The sequence below is a fragment of the Lithobates pipiens genome, unplaced genomic scaffold, assembly GCF_037356315.1.
Source record: "Lithobates pipiens isolate NorthernLeopardFrog02 unplaced genomic scaffold, aLitPip1_a1.2 Scaffold_3, whole genome shotgun sequence".
Classification (NCBI taxonomy): domain Eukaryota; kingdom Metazoa; phylum Chordata; class Amphibia; order Anura; family Ranidae; genus Lithobates; species Lithobates pipiens.
The window spans coordinates 102,502,821-102,526,843 of record NW_027507790.1 but is presented as its reverse complement, the minus strand read 5'-3'; the positions used below and the strand labels follow the sequence as shown (position 1 = coordinate 102,526,843).

Sequence of the window (24,023 nt, the reverse complement as noted above, 5' to 3'; positions counted from 1 at the left end):
CCACAACACATCTTGATGATCCCCAAGACTTTTGGGACAACATTCTGTGGACCGATGAGACAAAAGTGGAACTCTTTGGAAGGTGTGTGTCCAAGTATATCTGGCGTAGAAGGAACACTGCATTTCATAAAAAGAACATTATACCAACAGTAAAATATGGTGGCGGTAGTGTGATGGTCTGGGGCTGTTTTGCTGCTTCAGGACCTGGAAGACTTGCCGTGATAAAAGGAACTATGAATTCTGCTGTCTACCAAGAGATCCTGAAGGAGAATGTCCGACCATCTGTTCGTGTACTCAAGCTGAAACGAACTTGGGTTCTGCAGCAGGACAATGATCCTAAACACACCAGCAAGTCCACCACCGAAAACCCTCTAATGTAACTGAATTAGGACAATTCTGCAAAGATGAGTGGGCCAAAATTCCTCCAGGACGCTGTAAAAGCCTCATTGCACGTTATCGCAAACGCTTGGTTGCAGTTGTTGCTGCTAAGGGTGGCCCAACCAGTTATTAGGTTTAGGGGGCAATCACTTTTTCACACAGGGCCATGATGGTTTGGATTTTTTTTCACCTTTAATAATAAACACCTTCATTTACAAATTGCATTTTGTGTTTACTTGTGTTGTCCTTGACTATTGTTTAAATTGGTTTGATGTTCGGAAACACTTAAGTGTGACAAACATGCAAAGGAACAGGAAATGAGGAAGGGGGCAAACACTTTTTCACACCACTGTAGGTGTGTAATACACGTATAAAATACTTGCACATATAGAAAGCATAGTATAGTGCATTTCCACTGTGCAGCATTGTGACTGCTGAGTGGTTCTGCAGCGATCCTACAAAGAGTGACAAACTCAAAAAAAAAAAGGATTATAACTGGTGTGATAGACCAGTGGCCCCCAAAAATGACAGATTGAAGCGGGGTGTTATATACCTTCTTCCACATACATACTGCACTTCTCTAGAGACTTTTGTCACAGGGTCATTTAAAAAATGACAGGAAGAGGCAGGCCCTTCCGCAGGGGTGGTAGGGGTAGGGCAGGAGCAACAGACTTGAGCCAAAGTGGCAAATTGCAGAAGGTGTGTGCGATTACGTCAAAGGACGCACCAGACTTGGTTGGGTGGCTCACTCAGCTTTACTCTTCTGCACCCTCTTCTTCACTCTCTGCTATGTGCACCCCCAAAGACACTACCACCAACACCACCACCACCATATACCTTCCGCTTAAATCACAGGAATTCTTTTCCGATCCATATCAAGACATTTCGGATGCGCAGCCACTCTTGGCATTGGATCAGGAAGAGGAGGTAGCAACAACCGCCACTCAGCAGTCTGACGACAGTACCCAGATCAGCCCAAGGAGGAGGTTGGTCCCCGCTGTTGCTGCCTACTCCGAGATCTCTAATTATAGTGGTGGGGAAGGTGACGATGTGGACGCTCTGAGGAGTGATGAACCCCTGGACTACTGGGTGGGCAGGCTTGACCTCTGGCCAGAGCTTGCCCAATTTGCAATGGAACTGTTGGCTTGCCCCTCATCCAGTGTCCTGTCCGAAAGGACGTTCAGCACAGCAGGGGGGAACTTGACCGATAAGCGCACTCGCCTAGCTCACGACAGTGTTGGCTACCTAACATTCATTCACTTGGAAGTACAGTTGCTGTAGATCTGAGGGGGACATGCAAGGAAAATAAAAAAACAGAAAAATAAAAAAACAGCACTTTAGCTTGCACATGATTGGATGATAAAATCAGCAGAGCTTCCCCTCATTTCAGATCTACCCCTCAGATTTAAAGTGACTGCACTTCCAAATGCACTTGTGGTGCAAAGGGGATTTGCCTTTTCGGAAATAATCCCCAATGTCTGACTATTGTACAGGAAGCAACTGACCATTTACTTGGCAAAATGAATTCCATATATTGATAATGTTTTAGTCACCTTTGCGAGAGCTTCTAATAACAACAATTAATACAAAAAATTGTGGAAATCTCAAAACAATGCATTTGACAAAAGGAAATAACTTATTGTCAGTGTTAGAAAAAAAAGGACACTATGGGGTTGATTTACTAAAGGCCTATTCACTGTGCATTACAATTGCACTTCAAGTGCACTTGGAAGTGCAGTTGCTGTAAATCTGAAATGAGGGAAAGCTCTGCTGACTTCTATCATCCAATCCAATGTGCAAGCAAAAATGCTGTGTTTTTTTTTTTTTTTTTTTCCGTTGCATGTCCCCCTAAAAAGAATCTAGAATGGGGGTTATTTACTAAAGGAAAATCCACTGTGCACTTGGAAGTGCAGTTGCTGTAGATCCAAGGGGGACATGCAAGGAAAAGAGAAAACGGCATTTTAACTTTCACATGGTTTGATGATAAAATCAGCAGAGCTTCCACTCATTTTCAGATCTACCCCTTAGATTTAGAGCGACTGCACTTTCAGTGCACTTTCAAGTGCACTTGTAGTGAAAAGTGGATTTGCCTTTCGTAAATAACCCCCAATGGGTTATTTACAAAAGGCAAATCCATTTTGCACTACAAGTGTGCTGCAAGTGCACTTAAAAGTGCAGTCGCTCTAAATCTAAGGGGTAGGGGTAGATCTGAAATGAGGGGAAGTTCTGCTGATTTTATCATCCAATCATGTGAAAGCTAAAATGCAGTTTTTTTATTTTCCTTGCATGTCCAACTCGGCTCTACAGTGACTTTACTTTCAAGAGCACTTTCAGTGCACTTTCAAGTGCACTTGTAGTGCAAAGTGGAGTTACCTTTAGTAAATAAACCCCATTGATACGAGTGCTATTAATTAGGTATTTTAAAACTGAAGTGCTTGTATTTGTGTCCTGTTTTTTCAGGTTTCATTTAGGAAAATTAGATAACTGAATGATCACACATCTAATGACCTTCAACTGTTAAGCTAGCCATACATGTTGGGATTTCTCTTTCAGTCCCACGGCTATTGTATCCTGACAGTTTGTAACTCAGTAGATTGCTTTAAGAAAGGCCTGCCCTGGATACTTTCCTGAATGTTCATAATATAACTGGGTACTAACATAGGTAAAGTTGATCCAGGGAAAATCCGATTGCCTCTTGGGGGATCAGGAAGGAATTTTTTTTCCCCTGCTGTAGCAAATTGGAGCATGCTCTGCTGGGGTTTTTTTTCGCCTTCCTCTGGATCAATTGTGGGCATAAAATTGGGTAATTGGATTGTACGATTATTTTTTATTTATTTGTTTTTAAGGTTGAACTGGATGTACTTCTGTCTTTTTTTTCAACCTGACTAACTATGTAACTATGTAACTGCGGCTGTCAGAATACTAGGATAGCACCTTCATTTGATTGGATGCAGCATTGTTTGGCCAATAATGTTATGCTGTGTTCCTTTGAGCTGAGTAGTGCCAGGCCACCCAAGGAACACATTGTGGATGATTGCTGCTGGAAATCTATGTTGTGTATAGCCAGCTCTTGAAGTGTGTGGCAGGCTCCTGCAATGGCAGAGCTGATTCTAGTTTGCTTGACCAAGAAGACACTGAAAGAGTTGTATGAAGATTATTTACTTACTGAATATGTCAAAATAGAAAAAAATTGTTTTATACAGATAAGAATAATTGGTGGCTAATAACTAAAAACCTCTAGGAAAATGCTATTCTAAAAGCAGAGAGCAGACATACCAACCATTGATTTCATGTTTGATTTTTTTTCTGCTTATGCACTATTTAGGTTGTTAACTGATAAATAAAAAAATGACCCTTTGCAATTAAAATCTGAGCAATATTTCACTTATAATAATGTGAAGCCCCACCCCTTTCCACCACTTTCACAGTTGTCACGTCTATATGTTCTTTCTCTACAGCAACCTATGTGACAGTATATTACTATTTTGTGAAACATACAGTATGTGTATGCATTTTTAATACATTTTCAGTAAAATGTTACATACATTATATTGTTCCTTGTGTACAAGAATCCTAATTTGGAGCCAACTGAAAAGTAATCAAAATTATATTTCATCAGGTAGATAAAATATAGACTAAAGCTTAGCCAATGATTTTAAAAGAACAATTTGCAATATAATTAAAGAGGACTCTCAGCTGTGGATTTATGTTATTGTTTAATCTGCTAGAAATAATAATACCTACAGTCTATCACCCTTGTATTTATTCTTTGCAGTCAAGCACATATGCTGATTGTATCCACATTTGTATAGTTCTTGGTTTATTCAGCAAAACAGATGGAAATAATAATTAACATCTCTCAGAAGACTTGTGTATAAACTGCACAGCAGTAAGGAGGAAAAAAATGATTAATTTACATACATTTTAAATACCTCTGTATGTTATTCCTCTCTTCTCTTCTTTTGTTCCTTGTTATTTTGCTCCAGCTCACCTTCTCGTTCTTTCCCCTTCCCCCCCTTTTTTTTCCCCCCTCCCCCCTTCTCTATTTGTTGGTATGTCCATAGTTATTAACACGGACCCATTAGGGGTCATTTACTATAGCGCTGCGGGGCACTGGTGAAAAAAATACTCCCAAAATTCGAATTTACTATTGTTCCCTGAAAACAAAAAGGGCCCAAACCCTTACTCTGCTAAAACCTGGAGTAGTGCACATGAAAATAATGTTTAGAGCACAATATAAATGCCTATATGGTACTGAAATATGTGGTATATTGTTTAACCACTTAACAACCGCCCATTGCCGATTAACGGCATCAGGGCGGTTGTTTAACTCTAAGAGGCCGTTAATTAATGGCCTCCCAGAATTCTGCTCTCGCGCGCCCCCTGGGGCGCGCACACGAGAGCATCCGTGACCGCTGGGTCCAGTGGACCCGGCGCATCACGAATCACGGTAAACGGCCGCTCATCGCGGCCGTTTACCACGTGATCGCTCCGTCAAATGACGGAGTGATCACTTGTAAACAAGCCGGCGTCATGTTATGACGCCGGTTCCTCCCTCCCCCTCTCTGTACCGATCGGTACAGCGGAGGGGGAAGAGATCGGTGTCAGCAGCGATGTGGGCTGCATCTGCAGTGCCCACATCGCTGCTCACCGAAAATTAACCCCTCAAATCCCTGCAAATACTCTGCATTACTCTGCAATTCCCTGCAAATACTCTGCATTACTCTGCAATTCCCTGCAAATACTCTGCATTACTCTGCAATTCCCTGCAAATACTCTGCATTACTCTGCAATTCCCTGCAAATACTCTGCAATTCCCTGCAAATACTCTGCAATTCCCTGCAAATACTCTGCAATGCCCTGCAACACTCTGCAATGCCCTGCAACACTCTGCATTGCCCTGCAACGCTCTGCATTGCCCTGCAACGCTCTGCATTGCCCTGCAACGCTCTGCAATACCCTGCAACGCTCTGCAATACCCTGCAACACCCGCCGATACCCTGCAACACTCTGCAATGCTCTGCAACCCCCGCCGATACCCTGCAACACTCTGCAATGCTCTGCAACCCCCGCCGATACCCTGCAACACTCTGCAATGCTCTGCAACCCCCGCCGATACCCTGCAACACTCTGCAATGCTCTGCAACCCCCGCCGATACCCTGCAACACTCTGCAATGCTCTGCAACACCCGCCGATACCCTGCAATGCTCTGCAACGCAGTACTCTGCAACACCATGCTCTGAGATACCCAGCCATAGTCGGTGATACCCTGCAATACCCAGCCATAGACATCTCCCGCCGCCCTCCGCCCTCCGGTGCTTCTACCGAATCGCTAATACGATCAAAGCCAGAATCTTTTTTTTTTTTTTCAGGCTTCCCAGCTTAGAGGTGAGATGTGGGTCTTATTGACCCCACATCTCACTGTAAAGAGGACCTGTCATGCCATATTCCTATTACAAGGGATGTTTACATTCCTTGTAATAGGAATAAAAGTGATCAAAAAAATTATTTTTGGGGAAAAAAATGTCAAACTAAAAAAGTAAAATGAACAATAAAAAAAAATGTTTTTTTTAAAGCGCCCCTGTCCCCATGTGCTCGCATGCAGAAGCGAACGCATGCGTAAGTCCCGCCCACATATGAAAACGGTGTTCAAACCACACATGTGAGGTATCGCTGCGAACGTTAGAGCGAGAGAAATAATTCTAGCCCTAGACCTCCTCTGTAACTCAAAACATATAACCAGTAAAAAAAATGTAAATCGTCGCCTATGGGGATTTTTAAGTAGCGACGTTTGCCGCCATTCCACGAGCGTGTGCAATTTTGAAGAGTGACATATTAGGTATCTATTTACTCAGCGTAACTTCATCTTTCACATTATGCAAAAATTGGGCTAACTTTACTGTGTTTTTTTTTTTTTTTTTAAGCACAAAACAGTTTTTTTTCCAAAAAAAAGCATTCGAAAAATTACTGCGCAAATAACGTGCGAGATAAAAAGTTGCAAAGACCACCATTGTATTCTCCAGGGTGTTTGCTAAAAAAACATATATAATGTTTTGGAGTTCTATGTAATTTTCTAGCAAATAAATTATGATTTTTACATGTAGGAGAGAAATGTCAGAATTGTCCTGGGTGCTCCAGAACACCTGATGGCGCTCCATGCATGTTGGGCCTCTGTATGTGGCCACGCTGTGTAAAAGTCTCACACGTGGTATCACCATACTCGGGAGTAATAGAAGAATGTGTTTTGGGGTGTAATTTGTGGTATGCATATGCTGTGTGTGAGAAATAACCTGATAATATGACAATTTTTTGTGAAAAAAAAAAGTAAAAAGAATCTTGATTTTGCAAAGAATTGTGGGAAAAAATGACAACTTCAAAAAACTCATCATGCCTCTTACTAAATACCTTGGAATGTCTTCTTTCCAAAAAGGGGTCATTTGGGGGGTATTTGTACTTTTCTGGCATGTTAGGGTCTCAAGAATTGAAATAGGCCGTCAGTCCTTCAGGTGTGATCAATTTTCAGTATTGGCACCATAGCTTGTGGACTCTATAACTTTCACAAAGACCAAATAATATCCACCAATTTGTACTTATTTTTACCAAAGATATGTAGTAGTATAAATTTTGGCCAAAATTTATGAAGAAAAAATTACTAATCTGCTAAATTTTCTAACAGAAACAAAGAAAAATTCGTTTTTTTACAGAATTTTCGGTATTTTTTCTTTTATAGCACAAAAAAAAAAAAACCAGCGGTGATTAAATACCACCAAAAGAAAGCTCTATTTGTGTGAAAAAAAGGACAAAAATTTCATATAGGTCCAGTGTTGCATGACTGAGTAATTGTCATTCAAAATGCGAGAGCACCGAAAGCTGAAAATTGGTCTGGTTATTAAGGGTGTTTAAGTGCCCAGTGGTCAAGTGGTTAAAGATAATCTGCTTTTAAACTGTGTGAAAAAGTGATTTCTACACTGAAATGTCTTTAAAAGAGAAGAGATAAATTCCCCGTCTCTGTACAACTAGGTGCCAACATAACTGAGCATGCTCGGACCTGCAAATAGCTCTTATTTTAGCTCCAGTGTCTTTTTTACAGGGTGCTAGAGTACATACCAAAATGAGAGCATTTCTTGGGAGTGAAAATTGGTGCAATGGTCCAATGCAAGTTTTAGCCATTGATTCTAATGGTACAATTGTAACTTCCCCAAATAAATCATTTTAATGTTGAGATGAAATGTATTTTTCTCTGAAATAAATTTTACTTTGCAACATTGTTGCTTCTACTTAATCTATTTTGTTTTTAAGAATGCTAGAATGTAGAATGTTTTGATGTTGTGATAAAATATTTGTTTCTCTGTCTCTTTCACTTGTTACTCTACATCTCACAACAATCTTTACCCAAACTGACATAGGTGTCTTTACAATCCACAAATGATACCATTGCTCATGCAAATTTAAAACGAGTCACAATTTATTGTGCTTTCCCCCCCCCCCCTCCCCCCAAATAATAATTTGAGCCAAAAAAATGTGATGTGTATCAACATCAGAAATCAAAATGTAATTCCCAAAAAATTGAGGGTAATATCACTATTCTACACTCATCCACAAAGAACAAACAAATATCACAGAATAAATCAAGAATAACTCTTAGTAATCTAAGTAATGTAATTCCATCACCTGTATGTCCAAAGAAGTGCAGTATTTATGTATATTTATGTGTAGGAGGCTTTCACATGTGGCAGCTCTGTGGCTTAGAGGTTGGAACTTCTGCTTAGTATCCCAGAGTTTCTGGATTCAAATCCCAAACATGCTGCTTCATGTGGAGAAGTTGTTTCATCTCTCAGGTCCTAAAACTATGTCTAACTGTGTAGGAGGGTTCCACCTCCATTTTAAATCTTGCCATACACTATCTAGCCAAAAGTATTGTGACACCTGCCTTTACACAGACTGAACTTTAATGTCAGCCCAGTCTTAGTCTGTAGGGTTAAAAAGTGATTTGGCCTACCCTTTGCAGCTAGAACAGCTTCTGGAAAGGCTAGGGAGGCTGTCCACACAATTTAGTGTTTCTATGGGAATGTTTGACCATTCTTCCAGAAGTGCATTCGTGAGGCCAGGCACTGATGTTGGATGAGAAGGCCTGGCTCGCAGTCGCTGCTCTAATTCAGCCAAAAGGTATTCTATCGTGTTAAGGTCAGGACTCTGTACAGGCCAGTCAAGTTCCTCCACTCTAAACTCGCTCATCTATGTCTTTATGGACCTTGCTTTGTGCACTGGTGTGCAGTCATGTTGGAACAGAAAGGGGCCATCCCCAAACTGTTCCCACAAATTTTGGAGCATGAAAATGTCCAAAAATGTCTTGGTAAGCTGACGCCTTAAGAGTTCCCTTCACTGGGACTAAGAGGCCAAGTCCAACCCCTGAAAAACAACCCCACGTCATAATCCTGCCCCCCCCCCCTCCACAAAACCTCTGTCTCGGTATGGTTCATGGTTTCTGACATGTGCACGGTATGTTGTGCACAATTTATGTACTTTTGTACCAACTGTTTTTAATAATGTCTATTTTCCAATAAATTGTAAACATTTTCTTTTAATTGCTTCAATTCTTGGGTACCGAGATAGTTCACAACACTCTAGTGCTATAGAGTATGTTTGGAGCAGCTCCAGGCACTTTCCCTATTTCCAATACCTCCTGTATGCAAGATTAAATAAAGTTTTAAAGTATTAGATTTGGTGTTACTTTTAATAAGCACAAAGAGGAATTGTAAGCACTCAAGACACTTCTGTAAAACACAAGCTTATTTATTACCATAATTCAAAGAATGTCAGTGTGCCAATCATTTATTACAATTAATCTGATATTGGCTTACATTAGATTGCCTGTGCCTAGAGACTGTACAAACTGGCATACAAAAGGGTCTCTCTGGACAATTGCTTATTGCTCCTGCATAGTCATTGTCAATATGTTGTATTGATGCAACCAGCTTTATAGAAACAAAAGCTTAGTAAAGTCTAGTCTTACAATCCCTGTGTTGCTGGCTAAGGGTTTTATTTAAAATCTGCAGTCCTCTGATTCCCCGTAGCCCTGAAGCTGTAATCTTCCTGTGCCGAGGGGGTTAATATGAGCCAAAGGACCTGCTATATTGACTCGCCAAGAGTGCCAATTGCCCACCCTTTCCTCCCACCTACTGCATTATCAGAAGCTGTACTATAGCTCCCATGAATGAAACATGATCTATGAATGAAGGGCAGGTGGATAAATTGAAGGTCTGCCTTTTCCATTCATAGATTGTGTTTATTCATGAAACCTATAGTACAGCTTCTATGAACTGATGAGGGGGGTGGTAAGGGTGGACATAGACAGCACTCTTGATAAGTGCATAGGACAGGTCCCGTGGTTTGTATTAACCCTAGGAGCAGTGAAAGATTACCCCTGTGGGCATAGGGGATCAGAGAACTGAAAAGTTCAACTGGGCGGCACAGTGGTTAGCACTCTCACCTAGCAGTAAAAAGGGTCACTGGTTTGAATCCCACAACACTACCTGCCTGGAGTTTGCATGTTCTCCCTGTGTCTGCGTGAGTTTCCTCTGGGTACTCCGGTTTCCTCCCACACTCCAAAGAAATGCTGGTAGGTTAATTGGCTTCTGTCCAAAATTGGCCCTAGCATATGAATGGGGACCTTGGATTGTGGGCACCTTGAGGGTAGGGACCAATGTGAGTGTGCAATGTACAGGGATAGGGACAATTGTAGACACTCACTGAGGTTAGACTGGTGTCTTTATTCAACCTTACTTACTATGTAACTATGTAACTGAGGCCTCAGCCAGGAGCACAATAGATACATTTCATTGACAGCAATTGGGCTGATTTTTTTTTTTTAAACATTTTGGCTGTATAGTACATTTCTCTTACATTTATGAATTTATTTGTTGCCATCTGGGGGTAGCGCCCTGTTGTTGGTATCATTGGCAGGAATAGTGTCCCATTGTTGGTGTTAGTGGGAGAAATGGTGCCCCATTCTAGATATCAGTTGGCAGAATAGTGTCTCATATCACTAGGAGGAATACGCCCCAAGGGTCAGATATAGGCAAGCAAAGGGCCGCATCCGATCCCCAGGCCAAAGTTTGGAGACCATTGCTATAGAGTGCAGCACTTGTTTATCACCTTATTCACTGTTTTCCTTCAGCTTTAGTGGGTTACTACTGGCATGTTTTTTAATTTACAAAAAAAAAAATTGTGGCAAAAAAAAGTTTACCTTGCCTGCCACTTTACAAAAAGGGGTCATTTTGGTTCATACTGTCTTGGGGTTTTTACGTGATAAGTTTCATCTTTTGTTTCTTTAAAGCGGTAGCAAATCGATGTGTGTGTTCTGTTTTTTTTTTTTTTTTTTTTTTTTTTTTTCTTATTTTGCAAACTGCAAGGCAATATCATAATGTGCTAGTATCGCATGCTAGCACATTTTGTGAAACGTATCTTAAAACGAAGCCAGCACCACGTTGTCACCGCTGAGAGGGCTTCCATCTTCATCCTGTCTTCCTCCTGGTTTCGTGGACTCCGGCTGTGTGAGTGGCCGGAGCCATGATAACATCACTCCCACGCATGCACGAGGGAGCCACTACTTACAGCACAGGACTCACGCAGTAAGCCTTAGTTTACTCCCACTTTAAATCATTAAAAAAATATACAAAACCCAATGGTTACTGAATACTACCAAAAGTAAGCGCTATCTGTCTAAAGAAATTATATAAAATGTATTTGAGTGCAGTTTTGCATGATCAAGTGATTACCAGTCAAATTATCACAGAACTAGAAATTGAAAAATGGCCTGGACAGGAAGGGGGTATGACAGGTCAGTCCTGAAAGGAATAAGAGAAAATATACATTTTATGTTGATGTGTAAGTCAAACACCCAAAACCTGTGCTATCCATTAAGCTAATTTTTTACATTCCCAGCTGCACTTACATGTTCATCCAAGATCATCTAATCTACCTGTATGCCCTTTTAATTATGCCTGGGTTAGATTTTCAACATCTGGGATATTGGCAGGTGGGTTTAGCAAGGTCCCATATGATGTTAATGCTTATCCCTGTGGCAATCTACCGTTGAGCTTGACTGATCAGTTATGTGTGTTTTTTTTTTTTTTTTTTTTGAAGATTGGCAAGGTCACAGCTAAGGTTAGAACATATGCTCGTTTTGCAAGTAAAAAAGTACTGTGGCACTTAAAGCATAAATATCCTATTCATACTGTAAATTATTTGGAGAATGCATTTGTTAGGCATCATCAAGCACATTATGCTCTACAGCTGTATTAATTAACCAATTAGAAAAATACCGCAGGTGCACCCGGGCTTCACAGTAAATGGAATTACCATGCAAATAGTTACAAAGGTTTTTTTTCTGCTGTTTCCCTGGGCTGCAAACATTGTTAATTGGAAAATACCGTAAATTACTTTGTTTTGTAAAAACAAGTAGATGCATATTGTTAAACATGCTTGATAAGTGTAATTAAAGTGGATAAGTAAAATGCTTAAAAGTTGAAGTATAGTGTATTTTTAGAGAGCACGTACAATATGTTATATGATTAGTCCAGTATTTACCTTAAAGTTATTTTTGATGTGATATTCATAGTTTTACATGCAAGCATTTCCAAACTGTCATCATTTATCAGCATTTGAGATGAGATTAAATATTTTGAGGCAATTTTGCAGTGTAATTGAAATGTGGCTTTCAAATTATAAATGATTTATTTCCATATTTTGTTATTGTAATAAATATAGAGATTTGTTCATGAAAGTGACATTAAAGGTTGTAAAAAAAAAAAAGAAAGTGGCATTAAAGGTTTCATACTTACCTGCTCTGTGCAGTGATTTTGCACAGAGCAGCCCCGAGCCTCTTCATTTCAGCACTCCTGGCTCCTCCCCCTTAACCAGTGCTGCCAATAGCAAGCCGCTTGCTATAGGGCACTGGTCAACAGGGAGGAGCCAGGAGACACAGAGCTGTGACTCACCCCACCCCTGTTCTCATTGGCTCACTAGCTTTGATTGACAGCCAATGGCTCCCACTGCTGTCTCAGCCAATGAGGAGAGGGAATCTCAGGACAGCCGAGGCTCTCATGCACATCACTGGATCAAGCGGGAGCTCAGGTGAGTATCAGTGGGTTGTGGGGGAGCAACACACAGAAGGTTTCTTACCTAGAATGCATGTAAGTAAAAAAAACCTTCAGCCTTTACAACCACTTGTCATTGTCAACTACAGTTGTACTGTGGCAAGGTGGCTCGTCTGCACGAAACAAAGTACCTGCACGTCGTTTTGTGTACTAGCCTGTGTGGGCTCGCGTGAGCCACTGGAAGCATACTCGCATAACGAATAGCCACAGGGGAGCCAATCAGCGATGTCCACCGGCCACCCACAATAGTTCCCCACAGAGACAGAATGGGGGTCTGCCTATGTAAACAAAGCAGATCTCCATTCTGACAGGGGAGGACACAGAGATTTCATTATTACAATGTCAGTGCATATTTTTAGCGCTGATCACTGAAATAATGTCGCTGGTTCCCAAAAAAAGTCTCTTAGCATCAGATATGTCCATCGCAATGTCTATGTATGTATGTGTGTGTATATATATATATATATATATATATATATATATATATATATATATATATATATATATATATATATATATATTCAAAATTGTCAGTCTTTTTTTTGTTTATAGCGCAGAAAATAAAAACAGCAGAGGTAATCAAATACCACCAAAAGAAACCTCGATTTGTGGGAATTTGTGTCTTGCAAGCAGCATCTTTGGGGTAGGCTGGGAGAGCTGTATTAAGCGCTGCCAAAATGCCCTGCCCATTGGAATAAATGGACAGTGCTTTCAAAGCACCTTAAAATAATTTTGAAAGCGCTGCAAAACTGGACTTGTTACCCTTTATTTTGGGTAAGAAGCGCCCCTCTAGCCGCTGAGTGCTACTTAAACGAGAGGCGATTTAGAGCGAATGGATGGGCGGCTCATTGTGAAAGTAGCTTAAATGTAAACCTATGCTACCTCCCTTTCCAGTAACTTCTAATGCCGCGTACACACGATCAGACTGTCTGGCGGACTTAGCCCGGCGGACAAACCGCCGGACTTTTAAGTCGGAGGTCCGCCGGACTTTCCGAACGAGCAGACCTGCCCACACATAACTGGACTTTTCTGGCGGACTAGGTCCGCCGGACTATGGCAGGAGTCTGCCGTACTTTTGAAAATGAACGGACTTTCCCACACACGGAGGAAAGTCCGTTCATTTTGAACGTGGCTCCAGGTAGCCGGGACTAGCGAAGGAAGTCAATGCCGCCGCTTTCGGCGGTGAGATTGACACGTCGCTGGCCCCATCACCTGGTATGAACTTAAAGGGGAAGCCCTACGCTGAAAAAACGGCGTGGGGGTCCCCCCCAAGGTCCATATAAGACCCTTATCCGAGCACGCAGCCTGGCCGATCAGGAAAGGGAATGGGGACGAGCGAGCGCCCCCCCCCCCCTCCTGAGCTGTACCAGGCCATGTGCCCTCAACATGGGGGAGTGCTTTGGGGAAGGGGGGCCTTGCGGCCCCCCCCCCACCCCGAAGTACCTTGTCCCCATGTTGATGAGGACAAGGGTGGCCTCTTTCCGACAACCCTGACCGTTGGTTGTCGGGGTCTGCGGGCAGGGGGCTTATTGGAATCCGGGAGCCCCCCACCCTATATGAATGAGTATGGGGTACAATGTACCCCTACCCATTCACCTGTGAAAAAAAATGTAAATAAAACAAGGTTTCAAAATCATTTATTGTACAGCTCCGGGGGTCTTCTTCCGTATTGGGGGGGTCTTCTCGCCGGACTCCTCCGCTATCTTCTGCTCTTTTGCTAGCTCTTTTATTAGCGGAGGAGCCCGGCTTTCTTCTTCATTGCCGCCCACGGGTCTTGTTCCAACTTCGGGGGTCTTGTCCCCCTCTTTGGTTCTTCTTGCCGGGCCTCCGCTTTCTTCCTTTAGCTTTCTTACTAGCGGTGGCCTGGTCTTCTGTCGCCGCCTCTTCTTCCGACTTCGGGGGTCTTGTCCCCCTCTTCGGTTCTTCTTGCCGGGCCTCCGCTCCTTCTTCCAGCTCTTTTACTGGAGGTGGCCCGGTCTTCTGTTGCCGCGGTCGCCGCCTTCTCTTCTTCTTCCATAAGATGTTGACTCAACGCTGTCTCTGGCTGTAATGACAGGGACGTGTTGCGCGGCGACTTATATAGGAACAATGGGCGGGGTCACCGGGTGATGTCTCCGCCCATTATGATGTCACAGTCCCAGAGGATGCTGAGACTGTGACATCATAATGGGCGGGGACATCACCCGGTAACCCTGCCCATTGTTCCTATATAAGTCGCCGCGCAACACGTCCCTGTCATTACGGCCAGAGACCCCCCAAGATGGAAGAAGACCCCCGGAGCTGTGCAATAAATGATTTTGAAACCTTGTGTTGTGTTTTATTTACAATTTTTTTCACAGGTGAATGGGTAGGGGTACATTGTACCCCATACTCATTCACATAGTATGGTAAGCCCCCGCCCGCAGACCCCGACAACCAACGGCCAGGGTTATCGGGAAGAGGCCCTTGTCCTCATCAACATGGGGACAAGGTGCTTTGGGGTGGGGGGGCGCACGGTCAGCGGTAAGGTGCATATTACATCTAACTTATGGTCCAGCAGGCATGGACAGGGACGTTGCCTATCTTTCACAGCGCATTGGGTGACTCTTCTGGCAGCTGGGAAGGATGCAGGACAAGGTGCAGTAGTGTTGGAGGTTGTTCTGCCACCACGCCTCCAAAATGCTACTATTGGTTGTGACACACCTCTCTCCTCCACCCCCTCCTCTTCTTCTTCCTCCATGGCCTCTTCCTGTGCTCAAGTTCAAGGGGCTATGCAAGTACTTAAGCAAAAAGATGCCATGCCATGCTTGCACTGGTATGCTTGGGGGACAGGAGCCACACTGGGGCAGATATTCTATCAGCTCTGCAGGGGCAGGCTGAGAGGTGGTTAATGCCATGCCAGCTTAAGCCAGGAATGGTGGTTTGCGACAATGGCACCAACCTCCTCTCCTCCCTCCAACAGGGACAACTGACCCATGTGCCCTGTGTGGCTCACGTGCTTAACTTGGTGGTGCAGCGGTTCTTGGGCAGGTACCCAGGCTTACAGGATGTCCTGAGGCAGGCCAGGAAAGTCTGTGTGCATGTCTGCCGGTCAAATAATGCCAGTGCTTGGCTGGCTGAGCTCCAAAAGGAATTGAACCTGCCCAAGAACTGCCTTATCTGTGACATGCCCACCAGGTTAAACTCAACGTTGGCCATGCTGCAGCGGCTGCACACACAGCAGAGGGCCATCAATGAGTACCTGTGCGACCACGGCACCAGGACAGGGTCAGGGGAGCTCTGTTTTTTTTTCCCCACGCCAGTGGGCCATGATCAGGGATGCATGCACTGTCCTGTCTGCATTTGAGGAGGCCAAGAGGATGGTGGCAGTGACACTGTACCTCTTGTCCACCTGTTGGAGCACACGCTGCGTAGAATAATGGACAGGGCACTTGAGGCAGAACAGAGGCAGGAAGAGGAGGACTTCCTTGCCTCTCAAGGCCCCCTTTATCCCAACAGTGTTCCTGCTGTCCTGCCGATCACACAGGAAGAGGACGAGGAGGAGGAGCATTGTGTCAGCATGGAGGTGGAGCCTGGCACTCAGCATCAGCAACAGTCTTTTAATGATGATTTACAGTCCCAAGAAACCCGTGGACTTGTACGTGGCTGGGAGGAGGTGGCTGCGGATCATGTTGTCCTTAGTGACCCAGAGGACTCCAGACCAAATGCCTTAGCTAACCTACGCTGCATGGCCTCCCTGATCCTGAAAAGCCTGTGGAAGGATCCTTGTATTCAGCGGATTAAGGAGAGGGATCATTACTGGCTGGCAACTCTCCTTGATCCACGGTACAAGGGTAAGGTTATGGACCTTATCTTGCCATCGCAGAGAGAGCAGAGGATAAGACATCATCTGATAAGACAGGCCTTGCAGAAAGGTCTGTGCAATGCGTTCCCAGAGACTGAGAGGCTACAAATTCCTGGTCCTGGACAACGTGTTGATGAGGCTTCGGTCAGTCACAGAAGGAGCGGTGGAGAAGGTGGCCGTCTGACCAATGCGTTCAGACAATTTTTTAGTCTGCAGCCCCAAGGTATTATCTGTTCCAGCAACGATCGCCAGCGTCTGATTTACATGGTGCAGGAATACCTAGGGGCAAGGTTAGACTTGGACACCTTTCCCACCGAAAATCCTCTGGGTTACTGGGTCTTGAGCATGGATCACTGGCCAAAGCTTGCACAGTATGCAATTAAGCTACTGGCTTGTCCTGCATCCAGCGTTCGTTTGGAATGCACATTCAGTGCTGCTGGAGGCTTTGTAACCGATTACAGGGTGCGCCTGTCCACCCACTCGGTTGATCGACTGACTTCATAAAGATGAATCAGTCTTGGATCACCACCAGCTACCAAGCACCCGAAGCTGATGTAACTGTATAATTTTTTTTGAAATATCACATCCCTTCAAGACTGCCTTTGCTGATGCTGAGTGACTATCCTCTTCCTCCTCAATGATTCTGTTGATAGCTTGGAAGAACATTTTTGGTTCTGGGCACTGCCACCAGTGGCTAAGGCCCAATTTTCAGCCCCTGTTTAACAAGGGCGTGCAATTACAATTTTTGATGCAATACTTTGCAGCAGGGCTCATTCCTGCACTCCAACTAGAGTATCTGTGAGGGGTTGTAGTGTTGTGGCACCAGCGCCTAAGGCCCAATTTTTCAGCCCCTGTTTAACAGGTGCATGTAATTACAATTCTTGATACAATATTTCACAGCAGGGACCATTCCAGCACCCACCGAGAGTAACTGTGAGGACATATAGTGTTGTGGCACCAGCACCACAACCACCAAAGGCCCAATTTTTCTACCACTGTTCAACAATGGCATGTAATTACAATTTTTGATATAATCGTTCACAGCAGGGCATTCCACCAAGAGTCACATTGAGGGCTTACAGTGTTGTGGCAACACCAACACCTTAGGCCTAAATTTCTGCAGAGCATATAGGTCAGGCCCCTACTTTCAAACATCCAACTTACAAACGTCTCCTACTTGCAAACGGATGGAGACAACAGAAAGTGAGATGAAAAAAGACAGACGGCCAAAAAAAAAAATATACAGGGGTGATAACCCTTCCCTATGTTTTCTATAAAGCTTAAAAATTGATTTTTTTTGACTGGAGCTACACTTTAAAAATGTACCAGTTCAAAATTACAAACAGATTCTACTTAACACAGCAAACCTACACAATCCCTGTCTTGTTTGCACTGCCTGTATACTGCTGTTCTGAGTATATAGGGCTTGGGGCCTCACGCCTTTCCTTTTTTTAATTTGGGTACGGGGTTTCCCTTAATATCCATACAAGACCCAAAGGGGCTGGTAATGGGTGGGGGGGGGGGGGCTACCCATGCTATTTTTCTCAATGATTTTCATCCGTATTGCCGGAACCAGACATTACATTAAAACCGCAAGCAGTTTTAAGTGAATTTTTTTCCGTTAGAAATGTAATTTTGTGCAGGGACTGTTCTAAACATGGGAAACATGTGCCACTTCACAGGCTTTTTTTTCACTTTTAAGCGTCATTAAAATCAGTGCTCCCGAAAAAATGGCAGTTTTTAAAACTTTTTTTTGCATTGATACACATGTCCCCTGGGGCAGGAGCCAGGTCTTCAAAACCCTTTCTAGGACAATAACTTGCATATTAGTCTTTAAAATTAGCACTTTTGATTTCAAACATTCGAATCCCATAGACTTTAATGGGGTTCTAAAGTTCGTACGAATTTTCGGTCCATTTGCAGTTTCTGGTGCGAACCGAACCCGGGGGTGTTTGTCTCATTCCTATCTGGCACCACCAAAACCAAAGGCCCAATTTTTCTGCCCCTGTATAACAGGGGCATGTAATTAAAAATGTTGACATAATATTTAACAGCAGGGCCTGTTCCTGTGCCCGACAAGAGTAACTGTCAGGGGGTACAGTGCTGTGGCACCACCACCACCCAAGGCACAATTTTTCTGCCCCTGTTTAACAGGGGCATGTAATTACAATTTTTTTAAATAATATTTAACAGCAGAGCCTGCGTCCAACAAGAGTAACTGTGAGGAGTTACAGTGTGGTGGCATCACCAACACCTAAGGCCCAATTTTTCTGCAGAGTATATAGTGCAGTCCATATAGTATTTATAATGCAATACTGCAGTTCAGAGTATATAGTGCCTGGGGGACCCCCACACCATTTAAAAAAAATGTTGGAGTGGTATTCCCCTTAACCACTTTCAGACCGGACCATTTTGCTGGTAAATGACCAGAGGTCTTTTTACAATTTCGCACTGCGCTGCTTTAACTGGTAATTGCGCGGTCATGCAATGTTGTACCCAAACAAAATTTGCGTCCTTTTCTTCCCACAAATAGAGCTTTCTTTTGATGGTATTTGATTGCCTCTGCGATTTTTATTTTTTGCGATATAAACGTAAAAAGACCGCAAATTTTGAAAAAAAATGATGTTTTCTATTTTTGTTATTAGAAAAATCCAATAAACTCAATTTTAGTCATACATTTAGGCCAAAATGTATTCAGCCACATGTCTTTGGTAAAAAAAAAGTCAATAATTGTATATTTATTGGTTTGCGCAAAAGTTGTCACATCTACAAACTAAGGTACGTTTTCTGGAATTTACGCAGCTTTTAGTTTACGACTGCCTATCTCATTTCTTGAGGTGCTAAAATGGCAGGGCAGTACAAAACCCCCCAAATGACCCCATTTTGGAAAGTAGACCCCCTAAGGAAATTGATAAGTGGCATGTTGAGCCCATTGAATATTTTATTTTTTTGCCTCAAGCGATTGAATAATGACAAAAATTTTTTTTTTTTTTTTTTTTTTTTTTACACAAAGTTGTCACTAAATGATATATTGCTCACACATGCTATGGGCATATGTGAAATGACACCCCAAAATAAATTCTGCTGCTTCTCCTGAGTACGGGGATACCACATATGTGGGACTTTTTGGGAGCCTAGCCGCGTACGGGGCCCCGAAAACCAAGCACCGCCTTCAGGCACAAACCCCCCCCAAATGACCCCATTTTGGAAAGTAGACACCCCTAAATTTAGGGGTACACTAGTGAGACTAGGTAATAAATGGCGGGTGCCCTGAAACTATAAAAAAATAACTAACCAACCAGCGTCACCTGTAACAGTTATATGGTGATCACTGGTGAAAGGGTTAACTAGGGGGCAATCAGGGGGCTTTATGCGGTAGTATATGGGGGTCCCTGGCGCTATAAAAAGCTGCGGCGAACCTAAATACCTACCTGCCTAACTAGCGTCACCTGTGACACTAATACAGCGATCAGAAAAACGATCGCTTATTAGGCTGGGTTCACACTGGAGCGATGCGGGAACGCCACGAATCCGCGGCGGGTTCCCGCATCGCATGCCTCCCGGCGGCAGTTCACACTGCCCTATGCGAACTGCTGGGAGTGTCAGTGAAATGTTAATGACACCCCCAGATCAGTTCGCATATCGCAGTGCGATCTGCAAACTCGGATCGCATGGTGTGAACACCCATGCGATCCGATTCTGCTGCGGGCCAAAAAAAGGGTCCCGTGCGAATTTGCGGTGGGTGCGGCGGGTGCGATGCGAATTCAGCCATACTATCTGTATGGCTGAACTCAAATCGCACAGAGATCGGATGTGATTTGCACTGCAGTGCGGTGCGAATCACATTCGTTCTCATAAACCTCTGCAATGTGAACCCAGCCTTAGTGACACTGGCGACGGGGGGTGATCACGGGGTTAAACCTTTATTGGGGGGGTTAGGGGGGTACATTAGAACTAAAGGGGCTACCCCTAACTGCCCTAACAGTTATTACAGTCACAAATGACACCAATGCAAAAAAATAAATAAAAAATAAATAAATAAATGACATTGGTGTCACTGTGACTGGGGGGCAGGGGTAATTGGGGGGGGGGGGGGGTGTGAGTGTGCCTGGCATGTTCTACTGTGAAGTGTCGTGTTGGTGCAACTCACCGATCCTCTCTCCTCGGTGTCGGAACGAAAAATACCGACACGGAGGAGAGATTACATCCCTTCCTCTCCTGTGTTTACATTACAGGAGAGGAAGTGATGTCACGAAGGATTTCTATTCGGGAGCGATCGCGAGGGGGTGGCCATGAATGAATGGCCGCCCCCTCATCCCGGATCGCTCGCGAACGAATACCGACCGCCGCAGGCACCGGGCAGGGGCCCGATCGGGCCCCCGACCCGCGGGAAGGCAGGGACGTACAGGTACGCCCATATGCCTGCCCGTGCCATTCTGTCGACGTACATCGTCGTGCGGCGGTCGGGAAGTGGTTAATATCCATACCAGACTTGAAGGGCCTGGTATGGATTTTGGGGGGACAGCGACTCCATTATTTTTACATTTTGGTGCGGGGTTCCCCTTAATATCCATACCAGACCCGAAGGACCTGGTAATGGATTGGGGGGAGGGGGACCCACGCCATTTTTTAAAATGATTTTTATGTATATTGCCAGAATTCGGCAATACATTACAGCCGCAAGCAATTTTAAATTACATTTTTCCCTTTAGAAATTTAATTTTGCTGCGGAACTGTTATGAACATGGGAAAGATGTGCTACTTTACAGGCAGACTAAGGGGACCCCCAGGCATGATATTTAAAGGAATATTTCATTTTTATTGTTCCACTTTAAGCATTATTAAAATCACTGCTCCTGAAAAAATGGCTGTTTTTAAAACTTTTTTTTGCATTGATACATGTCCCCTGGGGCAGTACCCGAGTTCCCATACACTTTTTATGGCAATAACTTGCATGTAAGCCTTTAAAATTAGCACTTTTGATTTTTCATGTTCCTGTCCCATAGACTATAACGGTGTTTGCACTAATTGTTTGCCTGTTTGCATGTGCTGCTGCGAACCGGGGGTGTTTGGCTCATCCCTAATTTCTCTAAAAACTCAGACTTTGTCATGTCACAGTCATGGTTGGGATATAAGTAGGTCTCCTGATGAGAGTCCTAGACAGCAGTAGAGACCAAATGTGTAATCAAACCTGCACCTCTGAGAAGTCAGTGTTGGGCGGAGTTATGTGGTAAAATTACTTATTCCATTCATCATTTCCTCTTACTGAAATAGTGAGAAGTTTATTATTTTGGAAATAAATGTGTAGAACAAATAAAGTAAAAGTAACTATAAAAATATTTGTAACTCTATACGTGCCACACACTATTATATACTAAAAAAAAATATAAATAACCATTGCCTGTTACCTAGTGCATTAAGAAAACAGATAGCTAAATTATATCAAAGTGTTAAACATTCAGTGTAGTGAATTGTGAAAACCAATATATAAAGTAGCAACCTTCCATAAATAATCACAAAAAAGTAATACAAATTAATTAAATAAATTAAATAAATAATGTAGTGTCCATCCACCATCAACCAAAGTCCATCAAAGTGAATCTCTTCCAATGAAGTCCATATGTGATGTTCAAAAAGAAAAAAAAGAAAAAAACCCACAAAGAATAAATAAAACGTGTTGACCAGTGCCTCTTAATTACACAAATCTTGCAGACCTATTCCTCCACCACACCTCAGTGTGTGTGACTCCCCCTATGTGATTAAACTCACCAGCTGAAAAGCCCCACACTTGCGTGTTTAGCTAAAAACACTTTTACCCTCTCTCCAGGGGTTAAATGGGAGATCCCCTCTATTACAACGCAATCTGTAGAATTTTTTAAATGTCGACTATGGAGATGTTTAAGGGTAAAGGTTTGTCGCCATTCCACGAGCGGGCGCAATTTTGAAGCGTGACATGTTGGGTATCAATTTACTCGGCATAACATTATCTTTCACAATATAAAAAAAATTGGGCTAACTTTACTGTTGTCTTATTTTTTAATTCAATTAAAGTGTATTTTTTCCCCAAAAAACTGCGCTTGGAAGACCATTGTGCAAATACTGCTGCATGAATCCCAAATTTTTATGTTTTTAATATTTATCGGATGCTTAGATACATTCTGCTAAGTGACTGTGATTTAAGTATAGCCATGTTTGTCATTCAAATGATCATGAAACAATGGTATATGTGTATAAAGAATTTTTTGGCTAATTACTGTACATTTGAAACTTATAGACAGTTCTTCCCTGCAAATAACTCCTGATGAAGGAGAATATGTTGTATCTCCGAAGCGTCGTTGGGTTCAGGCAACTGTATTTTGTCCGGTTCACTTCTCTTGTTTGTATTATGATGCATCCGTGTTTTTGTATATAATCATCTTTCTATGTATTTTTCTATTGTGTATAATAAAATTTAATTATATATAGTATATTTTCTTTTGCTTATATGTGTATTGGTAGTGCCATTAAAGTCCCACTTGTAGGGGGGTTCTTTTTGTCATTTTCTCAACAATCCATATCGGAACCTTGTTTCATCACTGCGCAAATACGGTGTGACAGAAAGTATTGCAATGACCGCCATTTTATTCTCTAGGGTGTTCGAAAAAAATGTATAATGTTTGGGGATTCTAAGTAATTTTCTAGCAAAAAAAAAATGTTTTTAACTTATAAACAACAAATCTCAGAAAGAGGCTTGGTCCTTAAGTGGTTAAGGAAAGGTTTATAAATATTCACTGGCTGGCAATATAGAGACTTTTTGCTATTGTTGGAAAGGTCATCTTTTGAGATTTATTTTATGTTTCTCTAGGATGTATTTTTTTCAGGTGCAGAATCACAAAAAGCAGCATCAGATACAGTTACACTGTTACACAAATGAGAATTGTATAGTAGCTTCCATAATGCAACTGTACAAATTAAGTTCAGTTAATAAGTAATAAGAAGTCCTTCATTTCTCCTAGGAATAAAATGGAAATGCAGAACGGGTCCTGCCTCTGTGTGAAAATAGATCTGATGCCAAGAAATGAGCAACAGCGAAACAGTGAGGCCTTCTATGGTGATCGTGTCCACGGCTGATTAATGACTGTGACACCTTGGCTCTAGGAGAAGTGAAATTTGCCTTGCCTTCTGTTTGTATAAAGAACTTTTTTGGCCCATATGTGATTTCATGAAACAAATATCCATTGGGATGAAATGTCAACAGAGATAGAAATAAAAAGAGGCTTACTTGCTGGTTTACTAATCGGTGTCACATTGCTCTAAATTAACAGTATATATTTTAACCATAATTAACACACAAAGGTGAAAAAAAAATATTTCTAAAATTTCACTATAAAATAGTAAAATTAGTACATGAACACAGTAAGGAAAATATGCTCCTGATTATGCTTGCACTTAAGTATTAGGTTCTAAGGAGTTATTTATGTTAGCACTTGAGATTCCAGAGAAGCTTCGAAAGACACAAAAACAGGAGTGATCACAGAATCGTTCTATTAATTTTATGTTATAACAGCCAGCACAGTAGGTTGAGAAGCAATAACCCTTCATTGGGTAACATTTCACTTAAAAAAAAAGCACATTGTTTTAAAATGTTTGCTAGATAGTTTGTTTTAATATAAAATAGTAAAGA

At 42.6% G+C, this 24,023-nt stretch overlaps 1 long non-coding RNA gene across 1 annotated transcript in view; it reads left to right on the top strand.

The window, feature by feature from the left end:
- LOC143939986 (uncharacterized) overlaps nt 1-23,636 on the top strand; it is a 37,385-nt gene extending 13,749 nt beyond the window's left edge. The window contains exon 2 of the long non-coding RNA XR_013263780.1: nt 23,356-23,636. This is a non-coding gene — a long non-coding RNA (uncharacterized LOC143939986). The remainder of the gene's footprint in view (nt 1-23,355) is intronic.
- The last annotated feature ends 387 nt before the right edge of the window (nt 23,637-24,023 follow it).